Source organism: Ovis canadensis, chromosome 13, assembly GCF_042477335.2.
Source record: "Ovis canadensis isolate MfBH-ARS-UI-01 breed Bighorn chromosome 13, ARS-UI_OviCan_v2, whole genome shotgun sequence".
In the NCBI taxonomy this organism is placed as follows: Eukaryota; Metazoa; Chordata; class Mammalia; order Artiodactyla; family Bovidae; genus Ovis; species Ovis canadensis.
In genome coordinates this window covers 39,450,678-39,471,971 of record NC_091257.1, presented here as the reverse complement: position 1 = coordinate 39,471,971, position 21,294 = coordinate 39,450,678, and the positions used below count along the sequence as shown (strand labels likewise).

The window sequence follows — 21,294 nt, the reverse complement described above, 5'->3', positions numbered from 1 at the left end:
GCTGATCTCCTTCAGAATGGACTGGTTGGCTCTCCTTGCAGACCAAGGGACTCTCAATAGTCTTCTCCAACACCACAGTTCAAAAGCATCAATTCTTCAGTGCTCAGCCTTCTTCACAGTCCAACTCTCACATCCATACATGACCACAGGAAAAACCATAGCCTTTACTAGACGGACCTTTGTTGGCAAAGTAACGTCTCTGCTTTTCAATATGCTATTTAGGTTGGTCATAACTTTTCTTCCAAGGAGTAAGCATCTTTTAATTTCATGGCTGCAATCACCATCTGCAGTGATTTTGGAGCCCCCCAAAATGAAGTCTGACACTGTTTCCACTGTTTCCCCATCTATTTCCCATGAAGTGATGGGACCGGATCACTCAGGTATGACCTAATCAGTGGAAGTGACAGATTCTGATACAGAGTGCCTGAAGAACTATGGATGGAGGTTCATGACATTGTACAGGAGGCAGTGAACAAGATAATTCCCAAGAAGAAATGAAAAAAGGCAAAATGGTTGTCTGATGAGGCCTTACAAATAGCTGAGAAAAGAAGAGAAGTGAAAGGCAAAGGAAAAAGGGAAAGATATACCCTTTTGAATGCACAGTTCCAAGGAATAGCAAGGAGAGATAAGAAAGCCTTCCTCCGTGATCAATGCAAAGAAATAGAGGAAGACAATAGAATGGAAATGACTAGAGATCTGTTCAAGAAAATTAGAGATACCAAGGGAACATTTCATGCAAAGATGGGCACAATAAAGGACAGAAATGGTATGGACCTAACATAAACAGAAGATATTAAGAAGAGGTGGCTAGAATACACAGAAGAACTATACAAAAAAGATCTTCATGACCCAGAAAACCACAATGGTGTGATCACTCACCTAGAGCCAGACATCTGGAATGCGAAATCAAGTGGACCTTAGGAAGCATCACTACAAACAAAGCTAGTGGAGGTGGTGGAACTTTTTTAGTAATCATGTATGGATGTGAGAGTTGGACTATAAAGAAAGCTGAGCACTGAAGAATTGATGCTTTTGAACGGTGGTGTAGGAGAGTACTCTTGAGAGCCCCTTGGACTGCAAGGAGATCCAACCAGTCCATCCTAAAGGAGACCAGTCCTGAACATTCATTGGAAGGACTGATGCTGAAACTGAAACTCCAATACTTTGGCCACCTGATGCAAAGAACTGACTCACTGTAAAAGACCCTGATGTTGGGAAAGATTGAAGGCAGGAGTAGAAGGGGACGACAGAGGATGAGATGGTCGGATGGCATCCCTAACTCAATGGACATGAGTTTGAGCAAGCTCCAAGAGTTGGTGATAGACAGGGAAGCCTGGTATGCTACAGTCCACGGAGTCGCAAAGAGTCAGACATGACTGAGCAATTGAACAGAACTGAACTGAACTTCCTTGAGGTGAGACTGGGGTGAGAGAAAGAAGCGGATAGAAATGTACAGCAAGAACTCCTTGCAGTATGTGGAGTGTGAGTGTTAATGAAGAATTTTTTCATTTGTTGAAATAAAATCTAAAGATGCATCTAATATAAATTGGACGGCATGATGATGATGACAGAATTAACAAAAACAAAGAAAAATAAATGGGAAAATGGACAAAAATGATCCTACAAATAGAGTAAGGAAATATGGAACTATTTGCCTTTGATCATTGTTCTGCTTTTTAAAGAGACTTTAATGCCAAGCTGTGTTTTCTATAGCATAAGTCAGACAGGAGGAATTACAGACCTATTTCTTTTACCATCAAATTCTGGTTAGTTGATGAAGGCATGACTTAAATTGTGGGTTTATTTTTCACCCAAGTTCTATCAAAATTCTTAACTGTGGTATCTTTTCTTTTCTTTATAACATAGAACATATGACTCTCTCAAACTTGTGAACCTTGAATAAAATGAACAAGTAAGCCATCATTATTAAAAAGACATTTAACACAATAAATGAGGTACACTGTCCAAATTGTCCAGGAGATTTCTTTTCCCTGAAGGAAATGGAAACTGATGCTTAATGTGTGTCATTAATAACTCTGAATTTAAGGGCTGATTTCTGTTAACAAGAGGCCAAGGTTTGTCAGCAGACTGTGAGTCCCCAGGCCAGCAGACACTGAACATATTACAGATGACTCACTTGGCTATACCAAATGTATAAAACTCAACAAGGCTTCTGAAGCATGCCTCTGGGGACTGGAAACAGCCTTCCAGCTTACTGTAATGATAATTTTATTTCCATTAGTTAGAAGAAACCAGACTAAAGGGAAAATCTCATAAAAGTACTGTTTGCTTAAAAGTTACCCATGTTCTCATAAAAGAAACCTCCACATATATTACTACCTGACAAGCAATATTTAAAAGGGGATTTTCAAATTGAACGGACATTAAAACCTTTAATAATGTCTTTTCTTTATGTTTTGATTGAGAGTTTGTTGAAATGAATGGCATTTATTTTTCATTTATATGTATATTCCTGTAGTTTTCATTTTTTAAATCAAGCACATAAGAATTCAGAAACAAAAATAATTTTTTAATTAAAAATATAAAAATAAATAGTTCTTAGAATTAAGAAAATATCTGAAATTGTAATGAATGAGAGAAAATTAACACTTGGAGGGTAAGGAGAAAAACAGACAAATCTCTCTAGAAAGAATTTAGGGACATCAACTTCTAACATCATCAGGATCAGGTCTTCTTCCATAGACAACCAGCTGAAATATATAAGGCAATTATTTCTAGAGAATGGACAACAGAAGTACAAGAAAGCAGTCTCTGAGAGAAGAGAAATCCATGAGGTCAGCACCATAAATACCTTGGAACTGTGTCTGAGGATAATTTTCTGACTCACATGAAGGGTTGGAGCCCACGCAAAGTACAGCTGCTCTGCTGTCCAAGGAGGCAAAGATCAAGAGTTTGAGATGGTTGAAGCTGCTGAAGCCTGAGTGGCTGAGTCCTCAAGGTAGACAGCTGCCAGGGTGTGGGAGAAACAGACCCAGAAGTCTAAGTGTGTTTCCCCCACAAATCCTTTGCTCAGGGTTGGGCCGTGTATGCACAAAGTAATACATACGGCTTACCAGAAGGCTGCTGTTACCAGGCCGAGCACCAGAGATACTGAGATCAAGCAGTGCTGGCTAATTTTGGATTTCTGGCTCAGTTAGACAAGAGAAACCGTGGTAATATTGCAGTCTACAACACTGACACGACTGAAACACCCGAAGGGGTATGTCCTAGGAGAAAGGACCCTGACTTGCAGTAAGACTTCCATTAGACCTGCCTGTATCAACTGTAAAACTATGTCTCATCAAGATCCACAGGGAAGATAGATCTACTTGAACAGCTTAGGAAACACCTTGGACCATCCACAAATCCCATCTAACAAAGCGTGGAAAGGCTTAATACATATTTCATATGATCATTTAGAAACCAAACATCAATATATTTTAGAGAAAGAAAACAGAATCTAGTTTCTACAACATGTCATCTACAATTTCCAATATCAGTCAGACATTACTGTACATGTGAAGAAACAAAAATGTTGTCAAGAGAAAAAAGAGTTAATACAAACAGATCCTGAGGCCATCTGTATGTTGGAATTAGCAAACAAAGTTGGGTTTTATTTTTTATTACTGCTTTATCAGGAAATAGATTAAGTAAGCAATAAATCAGTAAGGATATAGAAGATCTGAAAAATTCTATCCATCAACTTCACCGAACTGAAAGATCATTTTATTCAATTGTATTATACATACTTGTTTTGATAGCAGAAGAAATCAAGATATGGCCATAATACTGAACCATAAAATAAGTTCAATAAACTGTAATAATTTGGAAACTGACAAAATGTGTGTTCTGATCATAAAAGAGTTATATTAGATATCAGTAACACTAAGATATTTTTAAATTCTCAAATGTTTGAAAATTAAACAATACAATTTAAAATAATCTACATGTTAAAGGAGTTAAATATAAATCAGAAAACCTTTCAAAATTAATGATAATGAAACACAACGTATCAGAATACGCAAAAGATAGGTATAATGCTTCAGTTCAATTCAGTTGCTCAGTCGCGTCCGACTCTTTGCGACCCCATGAAACACAGCACGCCAGTCCTCCCTGTCCATCACCAACTCCTGGAGTCCACCCAAACCCATGCCCATTGAGTCGGTGATGCCAGTATAGTGCTTAGAGAAAAGTTTACAACTCAGACAAAATTTTAAAAAGAGAAAGACTTAAAATCTGTTATCTAAGTGTCAACCTTAAGAATTTAGGTAAGGAAAATCAAATTAATCCCAAAGTGAATAGAAAGAAAAAAATAATAAATACAAGAGCACAGATCAACACAAAGAAAACAGAATATTGACAAACATTTCATCTTTGAAAAGATTATCAAAAATGATAAACTTTTAGCAAGACTAATTATGGAAAAATGAGGAAAAACATAAATTACTGATATCATAATTACCAAAATATTACCTCAAGAGGTAACAAAAAAATCTGAATGACTCCTTATCTACTGAAGAATGTGAATCCATAATCAAAAAACTTTCACAAAGACAACTTTATGCCCAGATAACTTCCTTGGTGGATTCTGTCGAACATTTAATGAAAAAAGTAATATAAATCTGGCATAAACTCTTGAAGACAATCTGGTAAACAGAAAAAGATAACAGACATTGCACGAAAGAAGGTATGTAAATGGGAAATGATCCCTGAAAGGTGCTCAGCAACAGTCATCAGGAAATGCAAGGCAAAAGCCACAATTACATACTAATTACACACTCATTAGAATGTCTATAATCAAAAAACCTGACAGTACCAAGTATTGACAAGAACATAGAACAACTGAACTCTCACACATTACAGGTGGGAGTTTAAAATGGTCCCATCACTTAGAAATAATTCAGTAATCTCCTGTAAAGTTATACATGCACGTACTCTATGAACAAGAGAATTCAAGAGAGAGATTTAAAATATACGTCAACGCCATAGCTTCTGCTGAAAATTCAGAGTAGCTTTAGACTCAATAGCTCCAAACTGCAAATCACTCTAATGTCCATAATTCAGACAGATGATTTCATATGCATAATCACATGTATAACTATCTATTCAACATCCCACTTATTTCTGCCTAGAAATAGCCTGTGGCGGGGGGTTGAGGGGGTAGCTGGAGACAATGAATTAGAGCAGGGAGGGACTGGGGGTTGGAGGGCAGGAAATAGGGCAGGCAAATGTCTCCCTACCTTCAATCTTGGTCTGCTTTTATGACGGTTACTGAATGAGGTCACATTAGCGTTAAAGTTCTGCAATTTGGTCCCCAGGTTTAACGCCCAAAGTTGGGAGCCTGGTAAAACAAGTAACAGATGTTTAGTAACCTGTTTCCTGAACACGTCTTGGACATTCTATGTGAGAGGTGGAAATGTCTGGAAAGCTACACAAAAGTAGCTTCAAATTTTATTGTATTCTGTTTTGCAGATGTAAGATTCTGGTAAAGATATATTGCAAATATCTCCCTATTACAGAGAATAATCTTGCCTATGAAGAAATCCTTAAAAAGGCACCAATATTTTAGGAGAATTAATGTTAAGTTACATGACATTTCAAAGAGAACTACTTCACAAGGGAGACAGATAAGAGATGTTCACCGGACACTGTTTACTTTGGGTTTCCCCAAAATCAAGGGAATCCAAGTCATAGGAAAAATTTCTCAGTCATTTTTACATTTCAGGTTTTCTTCTTTTTTAATCTTTTGGCCATGCTGCCCAGCATGTGGGATCTTAGTTCCCCGACCAGCAACTGAACTCCCATCCCCTGCATTGTCATCATGGAGTCTTAACCACTGGAAAGTCCCTATTTCAGGATGCTAGAGGCCAGTCACATCTGGATCTTCATAGAAACCCAATATGGTAGATTTTTATTTAAAAGAAACCCAGAAAATATGATATAAAAAGATAACTAAAAATGAGTACTTTTACAGCCTGATTTCAGGACTGGCTTGTATTCACAGATATAATTTTGTTTCTCTTTGTGACTGCAGATATTGATCCCTCAGGACAGATGTGAAAAGATTAACATTTTTCAGACACTGATTCTAACTCATCCTAATGGTTGCCTATAGCTGTTTCTTTACTTTTTTTTTTTTTTAAAAAAAACAACTCTAAGACCATCACTAATGGAAAAATTTCAAAGGAATCTTATTTTGAGATTAAAAATGAATACCACCCCCTAGCAAATACACAGTCTATTTTCTGCATCTATATCTTGTCTAAACAGAAGCACTTACATAACACTTTACATTTTTTTGAAATACTCTGACATAGTTTACTAGATACGATTATCAAATAACGGTATAAGTTATTTTTATCCTTTCATTTTTTACAACTGGGGAAATAAACTCAAAGGGTTTAAATGATATCCACAGGAAAAGAAAGTAAGACAATGGCAATACCAAATCTAAAATCTTGAATTCCTGTCTCAGTCTGTTTCTCTAACAAATAAACATAGCCCAAAGTATTTTAACTATAAAAGTGAAATTAGGAAGGGCTTCAAATTTCTTAGTAAATTTATAAGATAAGACATGGGGAAATGTCTTCTCTGAAGGTACACCAGCTGAGGAATTTGAGTCCAAAATTCAAAATTTCATAACATTTCAGTTATTCCTTTAAAATTTTTTTAAAGTTAAAAAGGTTCCTAGCTCCTAGTATTAGCAATCTATTATTAAATCACATTTGGGGGGAAGAAGAAAAAATTTAAACTATAATAAAGATCCTAACCTCCTAACCTCGAAGAAGTTACATTAGCAATAGAAGGCCTGTCTTTTCAGAAATGAATACAGAAAATGAAACTGAATCTAAACTTTGTGTCTCTACTGTTCATTCAGCTCTCCTTGGTTTAAATCAGATTGATAGCTTCAACCTCAGGGAACACACAAGGCTGCTCACTGCTGCCCCCTAGTGAACGTGTTACAAATGAATTGACCAAAGCCCAGCAGATTTCTCATTCTGAACCTCTAAACTGCAAGCACATGTTGGCCTCTGACTGACCTGGCTGCTTCCACAATCGCTCTCCTGAGGCAGGCTCAACACAGAGCTGTGTGTTTAGAAAGGGCTTTGAGGAAAAAGCAACTGACTGGTAGGGTCAGGCAAATATATCCACATGTCCACTGGTGCCAATCCTTTTGAATGAATGAACAAGACATCAGAGTTTCAAAGAAATGTGTTTTAGGAAAACCTTGTTTTCTGATTGAAATAGGAAGACATCCATGTTGACATCCGCAAAGTTAGCAATAAGAGTGATACTTGGTACTTAGGGCTGCTGGAAATCAGAGAAGCTTCCTTCTGGACAGTCAGATTTTCTTTTTTTTTTTTTTTTTCACTCTTTGTAAAGGTTAGGCAGATGATAACAGGGGCCAACCTCAGGATAATGATTTATCTAGTAACAAGTTCAGACCCTGCAGCCACCCTCATCACTAAAGGCACGATCAACACTATCATAATCAGAGTGGAGTCAGAAATACACATCACTATATTTCAAATAGCAGGAAAACGCTCCACAGTTGTTGAAGAGACTATGGGAAAAAACTATCTCATCTGGGCACCCAAATTCTGCAAATAATACACTGCCTGTGGGTACTGCAATTGTTAGTATTTCAGTGACTTGGAAGCAGCTCCATTTAGAGCTGACTGCACAAATGACTTATATAAGCACACAGCTTCAAACAGGGGTACAGAGGAGCGAGATTTGGGTATGAAACCAAAGGTAAGAAGAAAAATCTATGTCCTTCCTCTTCCTGTTGCACCTTCATCAAATGTACTCAGTCACTACCTGATCACCATCCCTGGTTCAACTGTGTGTCTGTTTTCTTCAGTGCATCAAATGCTTACCAAGTACCTCCTAAGTGCCAAACACAGGACTATGTGCTGAAGATACAAAGATCAACAAGACATTCTTCCTGAATGTGTGGAGGTCAAGTCTACAAATGAGCTGAGAGATGCATTTATCTTTCCAAATTTGTCCCCTATATTGTTTCCAAAGCCTCGCGTCCTTGGTGAAGGCCCTCAGCTTCAAGTCTACTACTCTCCATCGGACTTCCCTGGTGGTCCAGTGGTTAGGAGTCTGCCTTGCATTGCAGGGGATGCTGGTTTGAACCCTGATCCAAGAAGATCCCACATGACATAGGGCAACCAAGCCCACATGCCACAACTACTGAAGCCCACCCATCCTAGTACCTAGGCTCTGCAACAAGAGAAGCCACCACAAAGAGAAGCCTGCACACAGAAATTAGAGAGTAGCCCTGGCTTGCCGCAACTAGAGACAAGTCCGAATACAGCAATGAAGACCAGCACAGCCAAAATCAAATAAATATTTATTTTTTAAAAAGTTTAAATATATTCTGCATCACTATTTCCATCTGGAGATTTCAGCTTAGGTACTTTGTAATAATGCACTGTGAAGTATAAAACTCAAACAACATCCAATTTTTTTTTTGGCTGGAAGAAGTAGAAATGCTTCCTTTCAAATGCAGCCATTTAAGCAGCCAGGAGAGGACAGCGTGGGGTGACAAGAGACGGAGAAGAGAAGAAGAGGTGGCACACGTGACCCATCCCAAGCAGTGCTGTTTCCAGCTGATCTGCCAGGAGCTGTGTGTGTGTGCTCAGCTGCTTCAGTCGTGTCCGACTCTTTGCGATCCGCCAGGCTCCTCTGTCCATGGGATTCTCCAGGCGAGAATACTGGAGTGGGTTGCCATGCCCTCCTCCAGGGGATCTTCCTGACCCAGGGATCGAACCGGGATCTCCTGCATCTTCTGAATTGCAGGTAGATACTTTACGGCTGAGCCACTGGGGAATTAGTGACTGTAGAGCCCTGTGATCATTAGCATCCTGGGGAAGACAGCAGGTGCCAGACCCGCATCCCAAGAACAGGATGCAACGCATGAGCTCCTTGGAACAATCCTGAAGCCTGCAGCCAAGGGCCAATCTGCTGGAATAATTCCTCTAATTCCACCACCTATCAGTGCCTGTGACAGATAATGAGAGAGGCAACTGGAAAAGCAAGAGATTATGTATTACGGTGACTGACTTTCACTTCCCCCTGGATTACAGTCTGGCTACTTGAGAGTCCCTTGGACTGCAAGGAGATCCAACCAGTCCATCCCAAAGGAGATCTGTCCTGGGTGTTCATTGGAAGGACTGATGCTGAAGCTGAAACTCCAATGCTTTGGCCACCTCATGCGAAGAGATGACTTATTGGAAAAGACCCTGATGCTGGGAGGGATTGGGGGCAGGAGGAGTAGGGGACGACAGAGGATGAGATGGCTGGATGGCATCACTGACTCAATGGACATGAATTTGAGTGAGTTGGTGATGGACAGGGAGGCCTGGCATGCTGTGATTCATGGGGTCACAGAGTCGGACACGACTGAGCGACTGAACTGAACTGAACTGGTGAAAAAGAGGTCTCACCATCTTGAAAAATCATTTGTCTCTGAGACTATTGCACTGACAGAGAATTGCCAGGTTAAATTGGTGTCAAAGATGACAAGAGTTCAGGCTGTGGCTTGCCTGCTTGCAGCTCCAAGAAGGGAAAAGAGGGAGGTCACCAGACCGACAGCGCAGCTCCCTTTTCTGCTGTTGGCATGTTCCTACGGCTCAGACGTCTCTGGGCATCCACAGAGCACACTTTCAGCTTACAGCATACCTTCGAAGATATTGTAAACCATGGCAATAAAGCACATGTCACAATAAAGCTGGTCTCAGGACTTCCTTGGTGGTCCAGTGTCTAAGAATCTGTGCTCCTAATGCAAGGGGCCTGGGTTCAATCCCTGGTCAGGGACTAGATCTCTCAAGCTGCAACTAACAGTTCACATGCCATAGCTAAGACGCAGCACAGCCAAATACATAAAGAAAAATAGATACTAATGAAGAAAGCTGGTCACATGAATTTTTGCACATAAAAGCTATGTTTATACTATACTATTAAGTGTGTGATTATGTCTAAAAAAATAAGGTTCATACCTTAATTTTAAAATACTTTATTGCTAAAGAATCCTAGTCATCATCTGAGCTTTCAGCGAGTAGTAATGCTTTTCATAATAGTAACATCAAAGATCACTGATGACAGATCATAACACATGTAATAATAATGAAAAAGTTTGAAATATTTTGAGAATTACCAAAACGGGACACAAAAGACAGGAAGTGAGAGAATGCTGTTGGAAAATGGTCCTGATGGGCTTGCTGGATGTAGGATTGCCACAAATCTTCAACTTGTAAAAAAAACGCAGTATGTGCAAAGAGCAATAAAGGGAAGTGCTAGGTATGCCTGCTGAAGGGAATGGCAACCCGCTCCAGCAATCTTGCCTGGAGAATTCCATGGACTGAGGAGCCTGGCAGGCCACAGTCCATGGGGTCACAAAGAGTCAGACACAACTGAGTGACTAACGCTTTCACTTTCATGCTTGTAATCAACAATGGGTAAGAAAAGCATACTGATATATATATTTTTTGTATACAGCAACCAACACTCAGGTATAATAAAATTTAAAAAATAACACTATGTTTTTAAATTTTATTTTTAGAGCAAACATATCTTGTTTACCTACTACTTTTTATTCTTCACAATTTAAATTTTGAAAACTAGGATCTGAAATGTTGCCTAGGTTCAAGCCTTTCCTGTAGACGATTTGCTTAAAGTCAAGAGTAAGTTAAGGTATTGGCTAGATCTAGCCAATGTTTCATCACAATTTCACTCAGCTCAAGAAATTATGATTTCAATAAAGCATAATATTAATTGGATGGCTCTTTTAAAAATATATTTATTTATTTGACTGCGCCAGGTCTCGGTTGCAGCATTCGGGATCTTCGATCTTCACTGTGGCATACAGGATCTTTAGTCTCAGCACGTGAACTCTCAGTTGCGGCAGGCGGGATTTAGTTCCCTGACCGGGGGTTGAACCCAGGCTTCCTGCATTAGAAGCACACAGTCTTACTGTGTCTTACTGTGGTCTTACTGGACCACCAGGGAAGTCCTTGGCTGGCTGACTGCAGCGACCATAACACCTCAAGAAATATATCTTCCCTTGCTTTTGATCCTTTGATTTGTAAATGGAGCATGAGCTGAAAGCAGGTATTACTCTAACTAAAACACTCTAGGTTCAAGTGTCAGATGGCTTATCCCTCTGGCCGTGTCCACTGTAAAACTGAAAACTCTCCCACCACAATGTAAAGTCACTCAGTCTCATTATCTGTGCCCAAGCCTTTTGAATTATTTTCTAATTAATCCATTAATTGTGGCATTAGCTACAGTTTTTCTTTCTTAACCTATTTTCATGAGGAATCACACATGCATTTTCCAGTCTATACGATGCCTCACAAAGAAAGAATTTATAAACACATTTAAAACCAAAGTGAATTAGAAGACATTCCAGTCCTTAATACTTAACACAAGAATCATTGTTGGGAGTAACTCCCAGTGAAACCATTTGCTGCCTTCAGTGGTGAACACAGACTTAAGTTCAGGTTTTGTTTCTTTTTAATGAAGGTGACAGTTGTTTTCCCAATCACAAATCAATCAATCAAGGTAAATCAATAAGATGAGAATAAATTATTCCCAGATGCTATTCCATGCCAAACAAAACAGAACATACATCAAATGCAAGGGAGTGTTGAATGATATTTCCTAACCACCATTCAATGGACAGGCAAGGTGAATTTGGGGCACCCTGCACCCTCTTTCTCCACCCCCATCAGCTAGTGTGTCCTAGCTCCCCTTCAATGCTTTCTTCTTCCTCTTTCATGGCACCTGCTTTGCGAATGTAGTAAGTAGTTCCTCTTTGGCAGTGATATGTCTAGTTTTCACGGAACTATGGATTACATATCATAGGTCATCTAAACAGCACTACTTTGATATCTATGGGTGGATAAGCCTCCTGAAACATTGCCTAATGGCAATCTCTGCTGTACAATGACTGGTTCAAGACATTGCTATCTTCATCTGCTTAGTGACGTTTACCTGATTTATTTATTTTTTTACTTTTTTGGCTGAGCTGCCCAGCATTGAGGACCTAAGTTCCCCAACTAGGGATCAAATCTGTGCTCCCTGCAGTGGAAACTCAGTGTCTAAACCACTGGACCATCAGGCAAGTCCCCAGTGAAGTTTATTTGAGAATGTGAAGGTGATATTACATTTTATCCTGATTATCTTATAGGAACGAAGGGAAGACAGAACGAAAGCTCTGATACTACTGTTAAGGCATATAGATTCTTTAACAAAATAGAAAATCTCTAGCCTCAACTGAATGCTTATTAGAACTAAGAAAATGTATGTTTAATTATGAAGAAAGAAAAAATTTAAGAATAATTCCTGAATGGTTAAAACCACATCATTGAAGATATAGGAAAAATATAATTAGGGACTTAATTTTTTAAAATCTCTATATGAATAGAAATTCCTTTTAATGTATAAGTCTATTTTTCAATTTTCTTACATTTGGCATCTTCAGGAACACATTATATGTGAAAACAGAGGACTTGCTACGGTTTTCTTCTAAGGTGATTCAAATAGAAAAGCTCTAGACATCCAACTCTTATAGCATTATATGCTGTGTGCAAACAATATACTACTTTTGTCAAAGATATGATAGTAGTTCAAGGTAGAAGTTCAAGTACAGGACTGACCTATAGGTGAACCCAGAGCCACCTTGGGCTTTCCAGATGGTGCTAGTGGTAAAAACCCACCTGCCAACGCAGGAGATGTATGAGACATGGGTTTGATCCCTGGGTTGGGAAGATCCCCTGGAGCCAGGCATGGCAACCCACACCAGTATTCTTGCCTGGAGAATCCCATGGACAGAGGAGCCTGGTGGGCTATATATAGTCCATAGGGTTGCACAGAGTCAGACACGACTTAAGCGACTTAGCATGCAGCACAGAGCCACCTTACTAGGTCCACTCAGGCTCCAGACTCATATAAAGGTGAGACAATGGCTGGTGGATCTAGACTTGAGAACCGTGAGAACAACAATGAATACTTTGAATCTGACCTTGAATGCCTGTCACTGGTAAGGACCAAGAGACTGAGTATGAGGAAAGACTGAGACCACAAATTTCCCAAATTGAGAAATAGAAGTCAGTATTGAGTCATCTCATCCTAACCAGGAATTTGGTAAACCTCAACACTGGGATTTTTGGTATGTGCTTTGGTGGATTTTAAATGTATTTGAAATTTTTGTCTGACTTTGAAGCTGGTGAAAGTAATAAGACTTTAAGAGAACAGAAAAAGGTGTTCCATTTTGCAGAATTGGAATCTGTATTTTATCCCAAATAACAGGATTCCCTGTTGGCTCAGCTGGTAAAGCACTTGTCTGCCAGTGCAGGAGATGCAAGAGACTTGAGTTTGATCCCTGGATTGGGAAGATCCCCTGGAGAAGGAAGTGGCAACCGCTCCAGTATTCTTACCTGGAGAATCCCATGGACAGAGGAACCTGGCAGGTTATAGTCCATGGGGTCACAAAGAATCAGACACGACTAAGGACATGCACACACACAACTTGTATAAACCATACAAGTTTATGTTGCCCATCACATCTGGGATGTGATTTTATCTTGGTTAGTGGATTGGGAAGGCTACCTACAGCATCAGACATCAGAACAGAAGGCTGGGCTGCCAAAACAGAAATGGTGGGAAGCGACCTGGCTGCAAGGCTGAGTGAGAGGAGAGAGCGGCACATGAGCCCACCTGGCCAGGTCCTCGTGTGAGAGGAAAATGATACTTCTCATCCACAGAAGTGGGCATGGGGCAAGGTATCCTAGATGCCCCCTACAATCAGTGGAGGGAAAGATCACTGGATTAGACTGTAGGGTAGCTAAACTTGCATTCACACAGATCAATTCTGAAGTGTAATGGACATAATCTTATCAAAGTCAAGCATTCTATAGCTCTAGCATCAGTCTTATATAATGTACTTTCATCAATTAGATTTTTGAAAAGTGTTTCTTAACCACAGTAAACCCCTTTTCAGCAATTTAGACAAATTAAAATGATTTGCAGAATAGGAGGAGAGATTTATGTTGTTTGTCATCATTTTCCCAAACCACTGGGGTTACAAGGAAGCATAAATATTTTAAAAGTTCTCAGGATAGTTAAATTCTGTCTTTGGCAATTTATTACTTTACAAGAGGCAGATTACTGAGATGTATTCTAGCAATCACTAATTGTTTTTAGATTATGCATTAATATATTCATTTCATAATTGTAAGTGAAAGGATGCATACTAATGTTGAAAGCTGTAGTCCTTTTTGCATCGTTTAATGAACTTTAATGGTTGAAAACTTAATTAAATAGATTCAAAGTGAAATCAGATTTCAGTGATGAATGCGCTTATCTTTCATCAAAAGAGACAATAGTTTCATGTCATAATGAACTACTGGCTCCATGTTTTTAGCAATATTTAACCCTATATAGAGCATCAATCCATTATTCTCACTACCTTTTCATATATGGCACCACCCAAGCCTCCTGCGGTGTTCCCACTCTGCCCCATGCATACCTTGTAGCTTCAGCTCTGTGGCTCCTTCCTCCACCTTGTTCACCTGGCAGATTCCACCCTGGTTGAATTCACAAGCAGCTGAATGTGGCTGGAAAACACATACATCACCATGTTGCTTATCTCCCCCCAAACCTATAATCCTTCAACTGCCAGTCAATTCTGCAGTTCCCTCGCCCACTGGCTCACGCATCTTCCTTATGTATATTTCATACTCTGCCCTCTGCTCAAGCCTCTAACCACTCCTCTCCCCGTCACCTTTCCCCAGACAGGCACAGAACTTGCTCCGTACCTCCTTTGCTTCCCTGATCACACCTTTTGTCACACAGCAAGCCCTATCCGAACTCTGCTTTACTTAACTTCACTGAATTTACCACAACCTGGCACATCACATCTTTTACTTATTTGTTTATTAATTCTGTCTTTCCTTTAGCATACAGACTCAAGAAAGCCCAGTTTCTGACACAGAGCCTCAAACACAAACGTAAATATTTGTTGAATGAACGTCTGAATCTTTTATATCATAGCAAACAAACTCCTCTGGAAAAAAAAAATTATATAAATCAATCAAGAGAAATATAGTGCAATCGTTTTAAGCAAGATGGAAGCGCTGATCCCAGCTGCACCTGGAATCTCACCTCTGGATGCTATCCACTGAGTTTGGTGACACCGATAAAACATTCTGGCACATAAGTGTGCCTCCCCCCGCAAAGAGCCGAGTGTGAAGAGTATGTCAGTTCAATATAAATCATGTCTGGATTTTTCTTGCTGTGATCTGACTCAGTGTCTCACGCTGCTTGGAGCCAAGTTGTCTCATTAGTCAGTCGTCTTGTTTTAGAGCTTTCCTGCCAGGAAGAAAGCAGAGGGCACTTGCCCCTCTTTGCTGAGACGGTTCGCATCTTTGTTAGCAGTAACTTCTCTGCACTCTCTGTAGATGCAGTTGAACCAGTGCCCCTGGCAATCTGGCTGCCATGGTGCCTCTGCAGGAGCTTGACAAGAAACAGTGGAAACCGGATGCCTTTATGTCACCACAAATCAAGATTTCACTGTGTCTGCAAACCTCTCTATCAGGAATATTGCATCACAATATGAATCTTTTATACACCTGTGTTTATCTGGCTTCTGACAAAATGATGCTAGTGAAGCAAGAAGAGAGATTCTTAAAGCCTATTTGATATTCAAGTGTCAATTTATATCTAATGTTAAAGCCTTTGAGAGTGAACATTTATTCAGAAGCTATCAAAGAGAATTAGCTTCCTAATTTTTAAAGACCATTGTGCATATCTGATGGGGTAGAAGATCTATGGCTCACTAAAAGCTATCCATATACTTCTAGAAAAACTGTAATTACTTTAGGCAAAAATATATTAACTTCTCGAGATACTGAAGCATACACACTGTTAATATAAACATGTCAATTATGGAGTTGCCTCACTTTTCCAATATTCATTATTTCTAGCTATAGAAAGAGTTTTGCTGATGAATGGAAAACATTAGGCTGAGGGTTCAAGGGAACTGTCCTAGAAATGTTAAAAATAATAAATATCATTTCACACAACAGGACACATTAAAAAAACAAATATTCTCCCATAGATATAAAAGTTTATATAAAAGTAAAGTGAAGAATCAAGGCTGTAGTGATACAGCTGAGGCTTTCTACATCATTTGGTCTAATGCCTGCTACGGAGGAGATGGCCCCTGGGCTCTCTGCCCTACATATGATCACATCTAATAAAAGTCTTAGAAACTTCAGTATCACATAAAGAGGAAGACTGGGGCTTCCCCAGGGACTCAGATGATAAAGAATCTGCCTGCAATGCAGGATACCCAGGTTCGATCCTTGGGGTGGGAAGATCCCCTGGAGAAGCAAATGACAACCCATTCCAGTATTCTTGCCTAGAAGATTCCATGGACAGAGGAACCTGGTGGATTACAGTCCATGGGGTTGCAAAGAGCTGGACACGACTGAGCGACTTTCACTCACTCAAAGAGGAAAATTAGACAGCTGATCCATTTGTTAGCTAAAGAAAGTGCAGCTGGTGACACATAAGCTTAAAACTATGGCACCTGATGCTAAAAGGAACCTTAGATTTGACCCTGTCCCATTGCACAGTTCAGGGAATGGACAACGTTGAAAAGCTAAAAAGAAGTTGGCGTGATCAAATCACTTAGCGGCAGGGTATAATTTCCATGCTGGGGACTTCCCTGGTGGTCCAGTGGTTAAGAATACTCCTTCCAAAAACAAAACAAGAATCCACCTTTCAATGCAGGGGATGCAAGTTCAATCCCTGGTCTGTGAACTAAGATCCCACATGCTGCAGGGCAACTAAGCCTGCGTGTTGCAACTAGAGAAAAGCCTGCGTGCCACAGTGAAAAGATCCAGTATGCCTCAGTGAAGATCTCCCATGCTACAACTAACACCCAATGCAGCCAAATAAGTAAAATACTAAAAAAATAATTTCCACACAAGGGACACATAAATCAGTGTCTCTATTGTACTGCTCTGCCGCTTACCCCAAACCTAACTCTTCCTAACTCACCCTTCATTGTTGTCATCAAATATAGTTGTAGAATTTCATGTTGGTCTCAGATATAAGTACATATTGCTTTAAATCTATTTCTTTTCCATTGGAAAAAGGGTAAATGCTTCAAAGCCAAGAAATAAAAAGGCACTGAATGGTAGATTCCAATTCGATCACTGCAAGGTGGCTTTCCAAGGAAGTGGAATTTATGAAAGGAGAGGCTATGAGAGATGGGACGCAGGCCTGAATTATAACAGGTGTGTGAGTGCCCTTGTTTGTGGAAGAGCTCTATTCCATAATGACCCCAAAGCACATCCACAGAATATGCTCCATACCCACCACTGAGCCTTATAAAGCTGGAGGTGTGTTTTCATGGGGGAACACTGGAACAAGTTAAAGTGCTGTAAATGTAAGGATTTATTTCTAGATTCTTAATTCTGTTACACTGATCTACTGTCTAACCTTACTATGTTGATTACTATAGTTTGTCAGTTCAGTCGCTCAGTCATGTCCGACTCTTTGCAACCCCATGAATCGCAGCACACCAGGCCGTAGAAGTCTTGAAACTGGGATATGTGAGTCCTCAGATTTTGCTCTTTTTCGAGATCGTTTTTGTTGTTCTGGGAACCTTGAATTTTTGCATGAATTTTAGCATCAGCTCTTCAGTTTCTACAAAAACCTAGCTGGAATTGTTATAGAGATTGCATTGAATCTGCAGATCAACTTAGGGAGTATTGTCATTTAAAAAATGTTACATCTTCCAGGGATGTATTGGGAAACTGTGGCTTCTGTCTTTCAATATTATTTATATTTTTCAGTGTACAAACCTTACATTTACATTGCTAAATTCGATCCTGATAATTTTATTCTTTTTGATGCTATTATAAATAGAATTTTCTTAATTTCAAAAATGGAAAAAGTCAAAATGGAGATCAACCACTCCTTTTCTTGGTTATCCTGGAACTCCACCGGCCAAACCTTTGAAGGATTATATTCTGCACCTAGAAAATAATGGTTCCTTCCTATTTTTCAAAGGCATGACCTCTCCTCTATTACTGCCTGGTTTCCTCCTATCAGATGCCTGGCTCCCTGCTTCTGTAAACAGAGATCCTGGAACACGTGTCCCTTTTCTTTCTGATTATTTGTAGTATTGACCAATGGAGACAATAAAGATAAAATCAGGATGCTTTACTTAAGACTAGGAGTTCTTGATTCTGGCTACAGGTTTGAATTAACTGGAAACAAAGTTGAAAATATGTTGTTGGACTCCACCCCCAGATTTAATTGGCCTGGAGTGGAAGCCAAGCATCAAATATTTTTAAAAAGATCTCCAAATACTGGTATATATTTACTACAACACTGTTCTAGATAAAGAAATGTGAGCAGAGATTAGGAATCATAAAGGGCATTAACTGGATGATAAAATAACAGAATTTTAGGCATGTAGAGACAGTAGAGGCTTAAGGACCACTTTGTCATAGTGGCGAGGAAACCAAAGTCAAGGGATGCTAAGTGAATAAATCAAGATCTCAAAACTAACTAGAGAAAGAGCCAGAACTCTGGTCACACGATTCATGAGCTGAGTCATGAAGGGACATCTGACATCTGAGAGAATTCAGAGTAAAAAGAAGCGACAATTTTACTGAGAAAATACAAAACATATGGCATATCAAGAGGCAAATGTCCTAACACCATCAAGGAGGGATTAATAGATAAATTCGTGATGGCTCATGGCAGACTTGGAGGAGAAGCTGGGAGTTTGAGCTATGATAACTAACCATGAAAATCAGGGTAAAAACCAAATGGGACTTAATTAATATCAAATAGGAAAGAGGTTTGGATGAATTACAGAAATGATTCTATAAATACTGCATATTTTCTTACCATGTAAGTAAAGTACGTATTTGATTGTTCTTACCATATAAAGTCCAGTGCTTGGTATACTTAATGACTTAAGTATGACTTGGTATACTTACTTAATGACTGGAGTTATTTCCTTTCACTGCTGTCAGCATGCAAAGTCCAGATGAACTGGACTGTGCTAGCTCATAAAACTGGAATACTTGACTAGCGTATTGCAGGTGTACTCATGTTTTCTTGCCTTACAATGGTGTAAGTTTGGCATTTTGTAATCTGCATTTACCTAGGGCAAAGAATGTTTTAACTTTCAATTTAATTCTGAGCAGTGAGAAAGAGAGATGGGTTGGAGGACCAAAAGAGACCAGCAGTGGGACTCTGCATGTTCTCCCTCCACCCTTCCAGGCCAAGCTTGTCTAGGACAAGATCAGTAAGTTGGGAAGAGGTGATAGTGTCTTGGATCAGACCTGGACTATGCAAACATTTCTTCAATCCATTCACCTTCCTATGACTCCTCGTCCCATCTTAGAATTGGAAGTATAAGAACTAACTTTCAAGTAAGAGAGGATGCAGCAAGCTCAATGACATATTCTAACACATCACAGAAGATCTTCACAGAAGAGGCATTCCACATAAATTCATTTTAAAAGATAACTTACATGCTTTTAAGAGTCATCTCTCAGAAAAATGGTCTTATTTTTAAGGAATTATTTATAAAGAACATTAATCATAACCCTGGTTTTTTTTTCCAGTGTTTGTTAAACATAATCTGATATTATTCTTGCAGTAGGAACTGCAGTTATTTCGCTTAACAGCTGTGATGCTCTGAAAAGATGCTATGGTGTGGCAGGTTATTTCTCCCTACATTTAATGGCCCCAGACTATTTTCCTTATGCTGTGTTGTTCTGACCTCAATCTCCTCTAGTATAATATCCTACTTCTCATGTGGTTTTTATTTTTTACATAATTTTTACTAGAGTGAGATACATGGGCTTGGAGCAGTCTTTTGTAACTTACTGGTACTTCACTTACCAGTAAGTGAAGGCTATTTAGTTGTTTATGCTGGGTTTGTTTCATTCTGAAAATGCTGGAAATCTGACTTCAAAATACTAAAAGTCAACGAAAAACTCTAGGAAGAACAACTGGAAATCTATCTCCATATCTATTTCTATTCTAAAATTAATTACATACATAAACATATAAAGTGTGTCCACTGAGTACAGTCATTAGAAATTAAACGCTCACTTTAGTTGGCTGACTTTTCTGAAATGCTCTATTTTCACAAACCTTGCCTCAAGAACAGAGGAAGCAAGCTCGGTGAGCACGTAGAAGTGTTTAAGGCTTCTAATCAAGGCAAAGTAGTGTTGAAAACAAAAGCAAGGGAGAAAAAATCCAAATAATTAACTTGCTAATTGTTTCCCTTAATGTGAACGCTAGCTGGTGGAGATATTTCAGCGGTGGCAAATGAAGCCCTTTGCAGTCTTGGCAAGGCTAGCGCAGGGCGGTCTTTGGGGGAACTGTCTCCTCGAGGCAGACAGTGCAGTCAGCCCTGCAGCTTCTGCTCTCAAGAAAATGACAAGCTTGCTCTCCTCCAAGCTGAGAAGGAGGCTTTGCGGTAATGTTTACACCTCTTTCACTTCCTATCCATTTCTCCTCAATATTTGAAAATCCATTTATTCTTTCCAGGTTTATTCTGGGAGAGCCTTCTTTCTGTATCTGCTCCGTGAAGCCTTGACCTTTGAAGGCACTGCTGATCACTTTCCCAGGCTCCTCTTGTGTTTCCAGATCACACAGTCTCAGGCTGGGGTGCCTACAATTTCTGACCACATATTGGGTTGGCCAAAATGTTAGCTCAGGTTTTTCCATAATATCTTATGGGAAAATCTGAATTAATACTACCTGCAGGGTCTCTTCTGAATTAAATTTTGGGAGTTGTTTTAAAAAATTCCTCTCCAGATAGGCAAATGTAATCTTATAAAGATCCTGCAACAAAGAGATCATTTGACCTTCTCAGAAAAGCTGAGTTAAATTGGAGAGGAAGACCATGCTGCTGGCATAAATGGGTCTGCCAGAGGTTGTGGACATGATCCAGCTTACCTGTCACTGATCCTTGGGGCCTAGCACAGTGCCTGCCATGGAAACACTCAATGCATGTTATTTCAAGTGGGAAATTGAAAATGACATATTGATGTTGCTGCTCACCATCACTCTTGCTGTTATTAGCAAATGGTGATTGATTGCTACTGAGTTTTCATTAGCAGTTATTGAATTCTCCTAACAACCTGAGGTTAGGGTTGGAGCCTTCAAAAGCCCTTGCACTAAAGAAGTGGTAACTAACATGTCATTCAAACCTCCCCTCCTTAGAAAGGTTGGCAA

General features: G+C 39.5%; 1 protein-coding gene across 1 annotated transcript in view; it reads right to left on the bottom strand.

Moving 5' to 3' along the window:
• Window positions 1-21,294, bottom strand: part of KIAA1217 (KIAA1217 ortholog) — an 817,826-nt gene that overhangs the window by 627,741 nt on the left and 168,791 nt on the right. The window contains exon 2 of the mRNA XM_069547449.1: window positions 14,543-14,630. The gene's annotated coding sequence lies outside the window, so the exon portion shown is untranslated. The remainder of the gene's footprint in view (window positions 1-14,542; window positions 14,631-21,294) is intronic.